Below are 13,663 nucleotides of genomic sequence, written 5' to 3' on the forward strand. Positions count from 1 at the left end.
CCCAGTTTCATGCCCTTTGCCCATTTCAATAGGTCCTTATAAATTGGAGGCCCCGCTCCTTTTAACAACTGGTTGTGGGGAAAATTTGTTGGGCTTAGATTTATTGAAGAGATTGTATGCGACATTACACTGTTCCCCTTCTGGTGTACGTCTTACCTTAGGTAAGAAATTGGCCTCACCGATATACTTGTCTAAAGATCAGCTTCCCCCTGAATTTTAATCTCTTCCAGCCACCCTCTGGGCCACCGGCCCCAATGATGTGGGCCTCCTGCGGATTCCTCCCTACAGTGTAACACTCAAGCCTAATACTAAATATCCTCGCATTCCACAGTATAAAATTTCCAGTGACGGCGAGAAAGCTCTCTTGACTATGGTTCATGATTTGGTACAAAACGATGTGGTTGAAGAGACTAGGGGAAATGTATGTAATAGCCCTGTTCTGCCTGTTTTTAAACAAACCAACGCTTCTCAGCCACCTGTCTACCGTTTTGTGATTGATCTCAGAGAGGTCAACAAGATTGTGATACCTCAATTCCCTGTTGTCCCGGATATTAATGCCCTGCTGACAATGATACCAGCCTCAGCTTCCTGGTTTTCCGTCATTGACCTAAAAAATGCTTTCTTCAGCATTCCCATTGCTGAGGAAAGTAGGGATATTTTTGGCTTCTCATTAGCAGGCCGAAGCTTCCGGTTCAAGTGAGCTCCTCAAGGCTATTGCGAGAACCCCTCCATTTATAGTCAAGCATTGAAATTACAGCTCGATACTTTGTGTTTACCACAAGGGGCCACTCTCATTCAATATGTGGATGACCTGTTGGTGGACGCAGATTATGAAGACACTTGTAAAAAGGCTACCATGTCACTGCTACACCACTTATCTGACCACAACCACAAGGTTTCACCATCAAAATTGCAATATTGCTGCCAAGAGGTTACCTACCTAGGTCATCTCTTTTCAAAGGAGGGACGGCGATTGACCCCAGAATGTATCCAAGCAATTGCCCAAATGCCTATTCCATGTACGCAAAAAGAGGTGCGTGCCTTTTTAGGTATTACCTCTTATTGTAGACAATGGATCCCCAATTTTTTCCTACTGGCAAAACCCTTGTTGGCACTAACTCTTAAAGATACACCACACCCGCTTCCATGGACTGCGGAATGTCAGAAAAGTTTCACTGATTTGCGCACTGCCTTGTGCTCTGCCCCTGTGTTAGGTACTCCTGATTACAGTAAGCCTTTCACACTCTATGTTCATGAGAGTGAAGGTTGCGCGTTATCAGTTTTAACGCAACGATTTGGGGACAAGCAACACCCCTGTGCCTATTTTTCGGCCACGTTAGATCCAGTGGCCAAGGCATTACCTAGCTGTTTGAGGGCTACAGCAGCAGCGGCAGTTTCCATTCGCCAGTCTGCTGGATTGGTATTAGACAATACCCTTATGGTCATGATACCGCATGCTGTAGACCCCCTCCTAAATAGAACAAAGACTCAACACCTCACGAGTGCCCGCCTTTCGGGGTACGAATTGACGCTCTTGGCTAGCCACATACACATTAAGCGATGTAATACCTTGAACCCGGCAACATTGCTGCCAATTCCAGTAGAAAATGACACTCAGGAGCAACACGACTGCTTCCTCCGCACGGAGGAAGAGACGAAAGGCAGAGTTGATTTAAAGGATACTCCACTCCCGGACCCGGATGGGACCTTATGGGTGGACGGTTCTTGTTTTAAGCTTCCCAATGGTGAAACGACCTCAGCCTATGCAGTCACTACCTTATACACTATCGTAGAAACAGCGCGTATTATACATAACTCAGCCCAGGCAGCTGAATTGATAGCACTGACTAGAGCTTGTGTGTTGGCTGAAGGAAAAAGGGTGAATGTGTATACTGATAGTCAGTATGCGTTTGGAGTGGCCCATAGTTTTGGCCGCCTGTGGAAGGAAAGAGGGTTTCTCACATCCCATGGCACTAAGATACAGCATGGCCAATTGGTAAATGACCTCCTTGAATCGCTCACCTTGCCCACCCAGATAGCGATTGTGATGTGTAGTGCACATAAGAAGAAACAGGAAATCTCGATCCACTAACAGTCTCCTGCTCCGACCCGCCCACTTTCGTAAAAAAAGAACCTACAATAGGGCATTCACCGGGGCAGCACCAAGAATTTGGAACTCCTTCCCGCCCGTTATCAGAAGAATCCCCACTCTTGCTCGCTTCAAGAAGGAAGCCAAAACCTTCCTCATGGGTAAATTCCTGTACTAAGTCCTCCTCTCAGCAGATATGACTTGCTGCTTGATTCCATGACTATTGCATCTTCCGCAACCCTATAACCGGACTCCACCGAGACCCAAGGGGGCCACGGTCTCTGCCAACCCTAGCTTGAATTTTAGCTCTCATGTGTGCTCCCTTTGCCCCCATGCTCCCTCATCCCCCCCCTATATGTTATATTTCTCTGCTTGTGTTACTTTACTGTTTGTACTGTTTCTCTATGATGTTTTTTTTTCCTGTTAACCATGTAAAGCGCTCTGATACCCTCATGGGTCATGTTCGCGCTCTATAAAACACTAAAATAAATAAATAAATAAATAAATCACTGATGATGTAGGTCAAGGAAATGCTTTCGCAGACCAGATAGCGAAAGAGACAGCTAGAGACACTACAAGCCACGTGTATGTTGTGGGCTCTGCTAGATGGGTTGCACAAGGAGGGATGTGTGAGAATACTGTGGACAGTGTGAAAATGATCCAGGCAGAGGCCACAGAGAAGGAATTGAGTACGTGGAAAGAAAGTATAGGAAGATTTGATGTGACAGGGTGCTGGACAGACTTGTCAGAATATCAACGCTGGTTGTTACCAGATGGCTATGTACTCCCAGTAGTTACCATGGCACATGGTCCAGCCCATATAAGCGCTAAAGGTATATGCAAGCTTCTGGCTCCGGTATGGAAGAATGTGGGGATCCCTAAATGTGCAGACAATCTGGTTAAGCATTGTATTGTATGCTTGATGCATAACCCGGGGAAGGGAACACCAACACCAGCAGGACACTTTGCTCCCCCAACTTACCCTTTTGAGGTTTTACAAATAGATTACATCCACATGGAAAGATGTAACAATCTGAAGTACGTTCTTGTTGTGGTATGTGCCTTCTCCCGATGGGTAGAGGCCTATCCCCTGAAAGATAATACAGCTCTATCCACGGCAAAAGTCCCTTTGAAGGAGTTTCTGCCAAGATTTGGGTTACCGAGAATTATTTGGAGTGACAACGGAAGTGAGTTTGTGGGTCAGATCATGCAGAAAGTATGTGCAGGCCTTGGCATTCAGCAAAAATTCCACGCAGCAAACCATCCTCACTCAACAGGTTTGGTGGAATGCTATAATGGCACCCTTAAGCTTAAGCTGGCAAAAATACAAGCCACCACGGGTCTTGCCTGGCCTGATGCCTTGCCCTTGGCTCTCTTATCCACCAGAACAACCACCCATTCCCGTATGGGACTTAGTCCTTATGAGGTTGTCTTTGGACGCCCTGCAAATGTTTGGGGAGTCCCAGGGCCAAAGAAATATTCAGAGATAGAGCATCCATTGTTGATTGACTATTTACATGATCTAACCACTAAGTTACGTGTCCTTCACCAACAGGTACAAGATACTTTGCCCCAGGCTTCAACGGATCCTGGTCACACCATACGGCCGGGAGACTGGGTCTGCGTCAAAAACTTCCAGAGGTCAAAGAACTTGGAACCTCGCTGGAGGGAACCTCGTCAGGTGCTACTGACGACGCGTACTGCAGTTAAGGTGGTCGGAAAAAAGAACTGGGTACATGGGGTACATTGCAAGAAAGTGCCCCTACCATTGCCTTATGATCAATGGGTTCATAAACGAATTAGTGACTCTGAAACCGGAAGAACACCTAGATTTGGACTATTCAGCGATGCACGCCTAGACATTGCCGGAGCAGGACAAGACGACGACGATGTCCTCCAGACAGCTATACCACCGGCAGTGAAATTGGACACTACTAAACCACATCTCCTTTTTCAAGAACAAACTGTGCCTGGTTCCCAGAGGTACGATTTGAGGCCCAGACTGAACAAAATACCTCAATAGTGCTTCATTGACTTTGTCTTTATCCCGATTTCCACATGATTGCAGGGCCGTGATCGTAAGTCTCAGAATTGTGACCCAAGATGTGGCTCAAGGCCTGTGGGACTTGTAGGAAAATATAAAGAACTGCAGACAATCACAGCTGAGTGAAGCAACCTCCCGTCACGGGCGATATTTAGAGCTGGAAATGACTGTTAACAAGGGAATGGACAAAATACGAACAAGGGGCACAAAGCATTGTAAATTATTGCATAATCATTTTATAATGGTTTTAATAATATTGATTTTGATATGTATTATATTGTCTTGTATAGGATGGGGACTACATGTAATTTTTACACAGCCTACCCCCAAAGGTACGGTTGAAATGCATACACATGGCACTCTACCACCTCATGTTGAGTCAAGAAGGAGTGAATTCCGCAACAACACATTTGTTTCCATGCTACACCAACATCAATTGGCCACTAATGCGACAAACTGTTGGGTTTGTGGTCTTCTGCCAAGTTCGGTGAATACTGGAATGCCATACATTACCATTCCTGTTTCATTTAATGGCTCTTGTAGCGCATGGTGGGAATTGAGCGCCAGTTGGGTCTTTTCTGGAGATGGGGATACACGAGAAGTAAGGAGCTTGGGAGTACATCTATACCATTTATGTTGGCGAAACAGAAAAAGGATATATGGGACGGATAGTGAGAAGTCAGAATATGCTGATCGCCAAACTAAATCTACGGATTTGTATTTTCTGCCCTCTAATAGAACCTCTCGAAAAGGACAACCTTTTCTAGTGGTACCTGGACAAGCACCATTCTGTATTAGGAAAGGAGGGTTAGAATATAAAGGTACAAGCAATTGCCAGCATATTGTGACATTGAATGGGACAGATTGGCCTCGCATGGTTCCCTCACGTTATACATACTTCGTGTGTGGAAATAAGGTTTACACTTCTCTACCAGGTAATTGGAGAGGCACTTGTTACATCGCTTGGTTGTTGCCCCCTACATATATAGCAGATGCCAAACACCATTTACAGAAAAGAGGGTTGGCGTCTGGCCAGGATACGTCAGGACAAGAAGTCGGGGATGTCCTGAAAGGACTGATTCCATTCTGGGGCTCAATAGCCAACAGTAGAGACATAAGACAACTAATTCGAGTTGTAGAAGCCACTGTCAATGAAACAGCTGGAGCTTTGAGTAACATCACTGAAGAACTCGCTGCTGACCGCCTTGTCATGCTTCAGAACAGGATGGTATTAGATATCATCCTTGCTGACTGTGGGGGCATATGCAGATTGATTGGATCTAGCTGCTGCATTTTTATTCCAGACAACACCCCTACAGTATACCAAGCCATCTCTAAGCTACATAAGATCGCTGAGTCCGTTCACCAGGATGAAGGGAATTGGTCTCTGATGGGATGGTTTGGGGGACTACTGTTTACATGGGGATGGAAGATTCTTACCTTTGTCGGAGCGACTTTGGCTATTCTCTTCTCATGTTGCCTTTGCCTACAATGTGGTCCAGCTATATGCGGACTCTGCGCCACCCTGTGTGTTCCAAATCCAGTATCACAGAAAGCAGCAAACACAAAGATAATGCTGCAACAAGAGCTTGTAGATTTCATGGCTATTGAAGTCGATTCAGATTAACACCAGCCTCTGGTTTATTTGCCTGAGTAATGGCAAAAGGAGGGTCTGAGGAAATTCAAAATACGGCCCCATCTTTGCTTATAAACACCACTACGTTGTTGCCCTCACTCAGGCCCCTTCAACATTCATAGCGTTTCTTTCACGTTCTATACTGTTGCACACATTACACGACCTTTCCTTATCCCCGAGCTAAGTCCATTCTAAGACCCGGCTAGAAGCAACTAATTCCCCAGATAACCATCTATTGACCCTTGGTGACCGTTCTTGGCCCCTGCAGTTGTTTTACGAATCACCATCTTCAACACGCAAACACGTCCTATCGTAAATTAATCCAACCTAGGAATGGCTATGCCACCTGACCTATAGGGTCGGGGAGAGAGCACGACCTTAGGGAAGGAATTTCTATTACCCATTATCCTGTATCTTGTACAAAGAATGTTTTCTTGTGGATGATTTGTATTTTTATTGCACCTTGTGGGGGTTGTTGCTTTAGGGGATTCAAGCGCTACAAAAGACTGTGAGCCACGAATTGAAGTGGCAGTCTCCTGAGAACCTACCACTGATGTACTTCTAGGACAACTGTACCTAGCTGCAGCTAATAAATTGAAGTTCCTATGCCAGACAGAGTGTTCCGTGTCTCTGTAATTTGGAAGGCGAACTCAGAAGATTTCAGGCGTACCCTGCGCCGCCAGGCTTAAGAAGCCTGGTTCTTCAACGGGGCTCTGAAAACAAAACATGCCCCCTCAAGAATGGGCCTGCTGACTTCATGGCTAAAAATGCCCCCTAACAATCAGGGAGCCTCGTGGGGGTGGCCCCTGCAAGACAGGGCCGCTCAAAAATGTAGAAATGCCGCTGTGCCTCGAAGGGCACCAACAATCTGGAGGCCCAGCTCACCGGTACTCCGTAGCTGGACTCCTTTTCACCCGGTCCCGCGTCCTTTTTACCCAGTCCCGCGGGGACAGGGTCACGCGTCTCTCCTCCTGCCGAAGCTCCCAACCAGCTCCCTCTCACCTTGGGTTACAGGAGGGCTCGGCAAAGGAAGGCCCCAGAGCCAGGGACCTCAATTCGGCCGGCTCCTCAGCTCGGAAGCGGTGATCGGCAGTCTTCAGCCGTGTTCTTTCCCCTCTGTTCTTTGCATCTGTGTCATCCTCCTGGTAAGTCCTCACCTGTGTTTATTAAAGGAAGGTCCTCTGGGGATGTAGCGGTGTCTTGCCGTGCCTAGTCTGACTCTCAGGGCAAAGCGACCGTGCTCCACGGTTCACGATCTGGGCCGTTTGTGCCACTAGTCTCGGGCCGCAATTTTATGTTGCCCAGGAGGCTCCGAGTCGGACGTGTTCTCAGACTCCAAATCAAGCAGTCATTTAATCGGAGCGGTACCTAACTCCTTACAGTCCGGGGTGCCCCAGTGTTAGAAATGGGATCTCTGGTTGGCTAAGGCTTGCGCCAAAGCCAGGCAGAGACCACCACTCTAAGTCAGGGCTGGGGAGTTACACGCCAAAGATAACCCCTGCTCACCCCCTTGGTAGCTTGGCACGAGCAGTCAGGCTTATCCCGGAGGCAATGTGTAAAGCATTTGCGCACGCACCCAGCAACAACATCCTAGGCCCACCACAAAAGAAACTCCACACAAGGTTATATATAAAAGTAGCCTTTGTATTATCATAACACCTTAGAATAGCACGCACATATTTTACACTGTGCCACCTGGCACTGGGCAATATTTACAAGGGATTATTTACACCTGGCAGGGCCCATTGGACCACTGTCACTACCATCACAAAGTGAACTTAGTAAATGTAGAATTTAGCATAAACATAGAACACAACCAGTACTACTGGTAATCACTGCACTTAGCATCAGCCTGTAACATAAACCACATTATGCACAGTATCACATTAGGCGCCAAACGCATTGTACGCCAACCTCATCAGCATAAACACATTATGCACTTCTCTCACAAGTCTAAACACATTAGACCCTAACCTCCTAAGCATAACTACCTTAGGGAATAATTCTCACTAGTATAAACCATCATATGCGAACCAACCTCATAATCATGAATCACATTTAGAGGCATCAACAGAGGGTGCGTAAATCATACTACAGGAATTACATTTCCTAGCACCAAAATCACATTAGGGCCTGGTGCCCTACAATCCTAACAGCCCCCCCTGGCCAACCGGCCATCTCAAACAGGGGCTCAAATGCCCTGTGTCGCAACAGTCAGGGCGCGCTGCCTATGCAGCGAAAGTCAAGGGTGCGCAATCTGCGCAGACCTAAACGTTGCAGCTGCCCACTACTTGCTGGGCAGCTGGGAATATTAGAATGAGGGTGTAGGAACTGGGGTCACCAGTCCCCCTGGGGGTAGCTTGGCACGAGCAGGTAGGCACCCAAAGGCTTAAGTGTAAAGTGACCATACAGCACACACATCCACTGAGACAGGAAACGCACGCAATGACTGACACCACACCAGTAAAGTTGAGTAAAAATCAAACTGCTTTTATCTAGATGAGAGTCAGGTATTCATCAAAGCATTTCATTAGACCGTTTCATTAGAAATAAACATGGCATTCCATTAAAGCATTTCACTAAAGTACCCAACATAGCATTTCATTAGAGGGCTAAATATGGCAATGGCCTTAGAGCGCTAAACATAGCATTTGCATTAGCACACTAAACGTAGCATTTAATCATGGCGCTAAACATAGCATTTGATCAGAGCATTAACCATAGCATTTCATTAGGGCATTAAACATGGCCTTTCATTAGGGCATTAGACTCGGCATTTCATTGGGGCATTAAACATGGCCTTTCATTAGGGCATTAAACATGGCCTTTCATTAGTGCATTAAACATGGCCTTTCATTAGAGCATTCAGCAGGGCCTTTGAGGCAGCTATTCAACAGTTAAGCAGGAATAACCTTCTGTCAGGTAGGGGTAAACAGTTTCTCCAACTGGAGTAGCTTTGGCGATATCCTTATGCCCCAAAATATCTTGCTCGTTAGGCCATCACTAAGCCCTTCAGTGGGCGAGAGTTAATAAGGCCATCGGCCGGTTTAGTCCCCGTTCCTGGGCAGTGGGGGGCCAACGGGGCTCAACGATAGACTTCCCCGGGGGAGGGGCGAGCTCCGGGCCTCTCTCTGGCCTCCCGCCCTCCTCCCCGGGGGGTTACCTGTATCTTCGGCCTCTGGAGGGCCCTTGCGGTGACTGGCAGGCCGGGAGGGGGCTCTGAGCCCCTCCCTCCAGTGTCCGTGTGCGCTTCCCGGCGCTGTCCAGGCTAAGAGGGGGCGTCGTGGGAGCGAAGTGTTGTGGGGCCTCCAGCGGGTCTCTGGGCCGGTCGGTGAGCCCCGCTCTGATTGGAGGCCGGTCCCGGGCCCGCCGAGGGCTCCTGGGACCCGGGGACCGGCGGTGATGGCTGCAGTGGAGGCGCGCCCGCAGCCGCCAACAGCAGCGCGGCCTGCGGGAGCGTGGCCTCCCACACTACTCTGCAGATGGCGGGGGCGGCGTTCCGCAGTCCACCCCGTCACGTGATCTTAGGCGACGGCCTCCAGGCCCAGCGAGGCCTACTCGGAATTCCGGCGGCCCTCTCCTTGCGGAGGGTCGTCGCGGGGCTAAACAGGCTCTGGGCCCACACCGGGGGAGCGCCCCGGTCGCTACGACGATGGCGGGGCCCCGCACCACCCCCGGGAGCCCTGGAGATGACGGCGGTGAGTTGAGCTACAGCGCCTCAGGGGAGCAGGGCAGGCCACACACGACTGTGGCAGTTCCACTACAGGCAGGCCAGTTCACCCACGCCGGGGCAGGTCAGTTCACCCACGCCGGGGCAGGTCACTTCACCCACACTGGGCAGGTCAGTTCGGGGGCCCCAGGGGGGAGTCAGGGACCGCAGGGGTGATACAGCGCTGATACCTGGTCGATCCCCCAGCAGTTCTGTGCGAATTTACAAGGTCTTCTTCTGCGCTTGCTGGTTCCTGCGCCCTTAGGAGTTAGTTTCTTGAGGGGGGGGTAGTTTGAGTTGGTTGACTGAAGGTAGGTTAGTCAGTCTCTACAGGTCGTCCCTGGGTTCCCCTCCCGCCGGGCCAGATCAGTGGGCTAGTCCAGTGTTCCTCACACAGCTTGGAAGGCAGCACCTAAGCCCTGTCACTCCCAGTGGTATAGGGCCCTGACTAGGCCCTACCGCCTAAGTCTCCTGCGTAGGTTCCCCCAGGTCAGCGTCGCCCCAACTGACTAAAAAGTTTCCCTCCTTTCCTTAAGTATGCCCAGGTCAGGTGACCACTCTCTAAGGCGGCAAAAGCAGACCCCTCCCTTATTCTAGAAGGTTCCAGGAGCTTCCCTAGTCTAGCTAGGGGGAAAAAGGCGGGCTGGTGTGGCTACAATGTTGTAGGGTCCCAGCAAGCTCCTGGCAACTAGGGTTCTACTAAAAAGACCACTCCGCAGTAGCAGGGGCCTGTGGCAGCCATGTTGGGAGAAGAGAGCACCTGCACCTTAGCATTGATTAGCAATGGGAAGGCGCTCGGAGACCTAAGGCCAACGAAAAAGAGGGTGGAAAAAAACGAGGCAAGGGCAAAAACACAGGGAAAGACCACCCTAGGGCTGACAGGTCTAACACGGGGCCTAAACGGTGCAGCTGCCCACTACTTGCTGGGCAGCTGTAAATGGTCAAATGAGGCTTGGGCTCTTGATGGCCCTTGAAACAATATGCAAAACGTTGTAGCCACGTAGGCTCTATAAACAAACATATCCCCCAGCACTGTGGAGCCACACGGGGCTCGGAAAACGAATAAGCCAAGCGTTAGAGCCTCACGGGGCTCTGTAAACAACTATGCCCCCTTTGTTGGAGTGGCCCGCTCCCTGGCGGGACCACTCAGCACTACTTGTCCAACACCTACCGGCTCTGGGGCTACAAGGAAAGAATTTCCCCCATCATGGCAGCGGTCCGCCTTGGCGGTACCGCTGTAAACACTAAAGAGGCTCCGGCACCTCTCTGCCTTGGGCCCCTCTTGGCCTCTAAATCAACTTGGCCCCAATCGTGGAGCGGCCCACAACGGCGGGACCGCTTTGAAAAATAGGCCGCGACCTGGGGAACAGAGCGGGTCCTCCTGGGCCCCCCGAGGACAAAGGCCGACAACGTAGGAGCGGCCCCCTATCAGGCGGGGTCCGCTCAAGAAATAGACATGCAGCCCACTCACCGGGACCTGCTCTGCAGCATGCAGGGCTCTCCTCCGACATGAGAGCCTCGCCGGCGTGGGACCGAGCCTCTCCGTACTTCACCCGGGCCCCCTCCTGGGACCCGGGACTTTGCTCTGGAGCAGCGAGGCTCCGTACCGCTCCACTTCGGCGGCGGGCGATTCCTCTTCCGGGGCTCCCCACAGCTCATGGGAGCCCCGCAACTCTTGTGCCGCTTCCGTCCCAGCCGCAGGCCCCGCCTACGTCACAGGCAGACTTGCCTGACTTCCGGGCGGCCGCGGCTGGGCAGCGGCGGCAATTTCTCCGGGCACAACGAGGGGTAGGCACCCTCGAGAGTGAAAATAAATCTAGAAGCGGGGTGGGCACCCGCGTTGGACTCAAATAAGCGGGGTGGGCACCCGCATTAATTATGAAATAAAAAATGAAGACGCAGGGTGGGCACCTGCGCACTGAAAGATACAAATAAGCGGGGTGGGCACCCGCCGTCATTATCGTCATGGGGGAATTCCGACGCTGGGGATTCCCTCTTAGAGGGCTTACAAGGGAAATAAGCACAGTGCTCCCAGGGCGCAACTAGGGCTGCCAAAGTCTCTTTAGGGTCCTGGAATCCAAGCCAGGAAGAAGGGTCCCAAGAAGAAGTCCTCCAGGCATCCAGGGGCAGGGCAGGGCCCAGGGAGGCAAGCCTTCCCCTGGGCCCCAGCAGCAGCACGCCCCTGGCATATTCGAGTCCAGGAACAAGAACAAGAACATTTTCATGGGGTCACAGACCCTCTTTTATCCACAAAATCCTTTGTCTCCAAAGGTGCAGGGAAGGGGCGAACCAGAGGCAACTGGTTCCTGAGCACTTGGTTTTGCTCAGCCCCTCTCCCTATTCACAGGACAGGCCAGGGACATCAGACGCACCACAGGGGGTGGAGCCAGCATTGTGGAGGGAAAGCCCAGCCCTATTCAGGTCCCAGGTGTACTCCTCCCTGCCATCAACATGCAGATCTCTCCATTCACCACCGGGGCAGACCCATCCTGACTCCTGGAGCCAGGCACACCAGCCAATCGCAAGCCAGACAGTCCCTTCACACTTATTACACAGACATGCCAGCTTCTAGAAGTGGCACTTCTACACTAAACACAGTAACGCCGCACACATCATCGTGCAGCATTCAATCTCACAAGTTCGCACATACCAAACTCGACCCTGCACTCCTCTCACATCAGGACTTAACACGGTCACTCAGATCCCCCATGCATTCCTATGGGAGGGCAGGTCAGTCTCACTAAAACATACACAGAGCGCACGCACTTTCCACTGGGACACAGTGTAAAAGCGCCTAGAGGCCTAAAACTACTAATACAACATAGGAAAAAGGCTAGGATAAATGCAAAAAGTTCTAGGGGTGAACTTGCCAGAAGGGCCAAGTCCAACACCCAGCTATACACCCGAGGTCACCGCGCCGGTCCCGCCGGCCTCTCCTCTCCCCCCGCAGCTCCTCTGAAACTCGGCCACAGGTCTCAGGCCTCGCAGCACATTCCAGGGCCGTCGTTCACTTTTGAGGCGCCACAGCTCCTTCTGACCTCCCCGTCAACCGGAAGCTGTGTCCAGACAGGGCCGCGGCCTCTTTCAGGCCTCTTGAGCCTGCATATTCATCCATATTTTGTTTTGTTTTTTGCAGTTTTATAAAACAGGAGCTCGACCCGAAGGTGTTGGAGTGCTTCCCTTGATCACCCGTTACATTACACAATGTTTAGTTATTTATGCGTTGTAATATAGCGCTTATAAGGAAGTGCTCTTCCCCAGAGAGACCTCCTGTCACCTGGTCTGCACCTTGGAGCCCGGCATGAGATCCGCCATTGTGCCCGAGCCAGGAGCCACACCTCAGGTCGTCCCTCCTGCCCCCGTTGTCCTGTGCGAGCTGAGGCTCTGAGGCGTCCTTCACACATCCTGTACCTCTTCTCCATCACAGTGTTCCCCTCCTGCTGCCGGAGGAACTTAGGGGGGTGCAGTCCTCAACGCGCTGCTGCAAGGCCCACAAGGTGGCACCAGGGCCGAGCCCTACTGCCCAGCGTGGCTGGAGATCACTCTTCGCTCAACTGTACCCATACCCTGCCCATGTTCACGGGACTGCATCATCGTCCCGTGGAGGCCTTAATACCACCCACCCCCAGAACCCTCTGCATACCCCGAAGGTGACCGTCCACTCCGCAACCTCCTGAGTATCTCCCTGCCGGCTGCCCTCTGCACTCCACAGCATTTCACCCTGCATAGCGCCCCTTCATCGCTCCCCAGACAAGGTCTCGAGCACAACCGCCACCACCGCGGTGATTCCCAAGAAATTTTAACTGACCTCTGAAGGATGAAAGGCCGAGTGAACCTAGACTGGGGCTCGAACCGCCCTCCAAGGATACCAGCGGCTCTTTGAGTTCTCTCCGTATGCGAGCTGGACCCAGTCCACGGACCCTTCGAGGGCGGAGGACTGACAAAGATTTCTAAACAGAGGTTACAACAAGGATATTATCCTAAGGGCTAGGAAGAGATCATTGAAATTGACATGGTGTTGCAATCAAACGATGTTATCAATGTGGTAGATCCAAGTAGTTGTTTATTGGTTGATGATAAGATGTAGTTACATAATAGATGAGTTAGATCAGGTATATATATGGTGATGTACAATCCATATATGGTCCCACCAGGAACTGCATCTCTGCTGCTCAGCCCACTGTC

The sequence above is a fragment of the Triturus cristatus genome, chromosome 4_1 (genome assembly GCF_964204655.1).
Source record: "Triturus cristatus chromosome 4_1, aTriCri1.1, whole genome shotgun sequence".
NCBI lineage: Eukaryota > Metazoa > Chordata > Amphibia > Caudata > Salamandridae > Triturus > Triturus cristatus.